A 2,969-nucleotide genomic window follows, 5' to 3' on the forward strand; every position below is an offset into this window, starting at 1 on the left:
CTTCAGCTCTCGCTGGTCAGGCTGCAGCAGCTGACCAGCACCGATTGTCCGGCACTCCCTAGTGAGATGACCCCAGTACCTCAGTTGAAAATGCAGAAATCACCGGTCTTCTGTGTCGCTCGCGCTGGGAGTTGGAGACTGGAGCTGTTCCTATTCGGCCATCTTGCTCCGCCCCCTCTGATCGCCATTTTAACTGGTGTGATATGGTATCTCATTGTGTTTTTGATTTGCATTTCTCTAATGACCAGTAATGATGAGCCTTTTTTCATATATTTGTTGGCTGCATAAATGTCTTCTTTTGAGAAGTGTCTGTTCATATCCTTCACCCACTTTTTGATGGGGTTTTTTTTTTCTCGTTAATTTGTATAAGTTCCTCATAGATTCTAGATATTAGTCCCTTGTCAGATTGATAGATTGCAAAAAATTTCTCCCATTCTTTAGGTTGCCTGTTCACTCTGATGATAGTTTCTTTTGCTATGCAGAAGTTCTTTAGTTTAATTAGATCCATTTGTCAATTTTGGCTTTTGTTGCCATTGATTTTGGTGTTTTAGTCATGAAGTCTTTGCCCATGCCTATGTCCTGAATGGTATTTGGGATGCAAGGTTGGTTCAACACATACAAATCAATAAATGTAATCATGAAGTCTTTGTTATGAAGTCATGAAGTCTGCCTATGCCTATGTCCTGAATGGTATTTGGGATGCAGGGATGGTTCAACATACACAAATCAATAAACATAATCCATCACAGAAACAGAACCAATGATGAAAACCACATTATTATCTCAATAGATACAGAAAAGCCCTTTGATAAAATTCAACACCCCTTCATGCTAAAAAGTCTCAGCAAACTAGGTATTGATGGAACATATCTAAAAATAATAAGAGCTATTTATGACAAACCTACAGCCAATAGCACACTGAATGGGCAAAAGCTGGAAGCATTCCCTTTGAAAACTGGCACAAGACATGGATGCCCTCTCTCACTACTCCTATTCAACATAATATTGGAAGTTCTGGCCAATGCAATTAGGCAAGAGAAAGAAATAAAGCATATTCAAATAGGAAGAGAGGAAGTCAAATTGTCTGTTTGCAGATGACATAATTGTATATTTAGAAAACCCCATCATCACAGCCCAAAATGTCCTTAAGCTGATAAGCAACTTCAGCAAAGTCTCAGGATACAAAATCAATGTGCAAAAATCACAAGCATTCCTATACGCCAATAGTAGACAAACAGAGAGCCAAATCATGAGCAAACTCCCATTCACAGTTGCTACAAAGAGAATAAAATACCTAGAAATACAACTTACAAGGATGTGAAGGACCTCTTGAAGAAGAACTACAAACCACTGCTCAAGGAAATAAGAGGACACAAACAAATGAAAAAACATCCCATGCTCATGGATAGGAAGAATCAATATTGTGAAAATGGCCATACTGCCCAAAGTAATTTATAGATTCAATGCTATCCCCATCAAGCTACCATTGACTTTCTTCCCATAATTAGAAAAAACTACTTTAAATTTCATATGGAACCAAAAAGGAGTCCATATAGCCAAAACAATCCTAAGCAAAAAGGACAAAGCTGGAGGCGTCACGCTACCTAACTTCATACTATACTACAAGGCTACAGTAACCAAAACAGCATGGTACTGGTACCAAAACAGATATCTAGACCAATGGAACAGAACAGAGGCCTCAGAAATAATGCCACACATCTAAAACCATCTGACCTTTGACAAACCTGACAAAAACAAGCGATGGGGAAAGAATTCCCTAATTAATAAATGGTGTTGGGAAAATTGGCTAGCCATATGCAGAAAACTGAAACTGGACCTTTTCCTTACACCTTATACAAAATTAACTCAAGATGGATTAAAGACTTAAACATAAGACCTAAAACCTTAAAACGCTAGAAGAAAACCTAGATGGGACATTTTAAATTTTAACCTCTATCCCATGTCTTTAAGGAATTCTGAAACAGATGCATAGTAAGAGCATTCCAATCATGGAAGGCTGGTAGGTTTCCCCAGCTCCAGAGTCCTGCTGAATTACACCAGAATATTTTGTCATTATTATTTGCAAAGTGCATATGTAGACTATAATACTCTACTTTTGGAGGCCTACTGCTTTAGCTGAGTTCCCAAGAAAACAGATCCTGAGAAAAAGCTTCTAAGCTGGTACTTTATTGGAGAAGAGGAGGTAATCTCAGGCTGAGAAATGTCAAGCACAGGAGGAGGAAAACTAAATAATCAGTAGTGCATAGTGAGGTGGCCATGATTCCATAAGGAAGCACATGTGGTTACTCAGACATGTGGGTTGTCTCTGGACAGGCTGCACAGAGCCTCCACCATATGGGGATAGAGTCCATCCGGGAGAGGATGGAAAGGGAATTTATTTGCTGGCTACATCCTGTATCTCAATTGATCAAAGTTTGCCTCATGGGACATTAACTCCATAGCATTTCCAGTTTCTGACACCCAAAGTAGCCAAATTCCAAACCCCAGTGCTTCATCTGGGTCGAGACAATGGGAGAAACTAGACCTTTAATGGGGCAAGTACAATGTATCCGGGTGCTGCTGTGCCTCGTGGCCACCAAGTTTCGTGGGAGAGATGCTGAGCTGGAGCTGGCCATGAGCCTGAAAGTGGTCGTGGTAGCTGGCATTGCTGGGCAGTGAGCTAACAGCTCATCCACAAAGCAGCAGTTGATGTAAGCGGCCCGGGGGAGTGTGTAAACTGACGAAACACCATCAATCCTGGATGCACTCACACTTTCTCATTATATCCGGCTCTCATCCTCAGAGAACAAGATACCCTCACGTTTTTCCCCAAGAGGGAAAGTGCAAGTCTAATTCTTCAAAGTGGTAGGCAGTGACCCTCTCCAGAAAAAGACTTAATAAAAGTTAAGAAGCCAAGTTGCCCTTTGTCATAGCAAGTCTCACAGCTGTAACTTTTTTTTTTTTTTTTT

The sequence above is a fragment of the Rhinopithecus bieti genome, unplaced genomic scaffold (assembly GCF_001698545.2).
Source record: "Rhinopithecus bieti isolate Rb0 unplaced genomic scaffold, ASM169854v2 scaffold_6933, whole genome shotgun sequence".
NCBI classification, from domain to species: domain Eukaryota; kingdom Metazoa; phylum Chordata; class Mammalia; order Primates; family Cercopithecidae; genus Rhinopithecus; species Rhinopithecus bieti.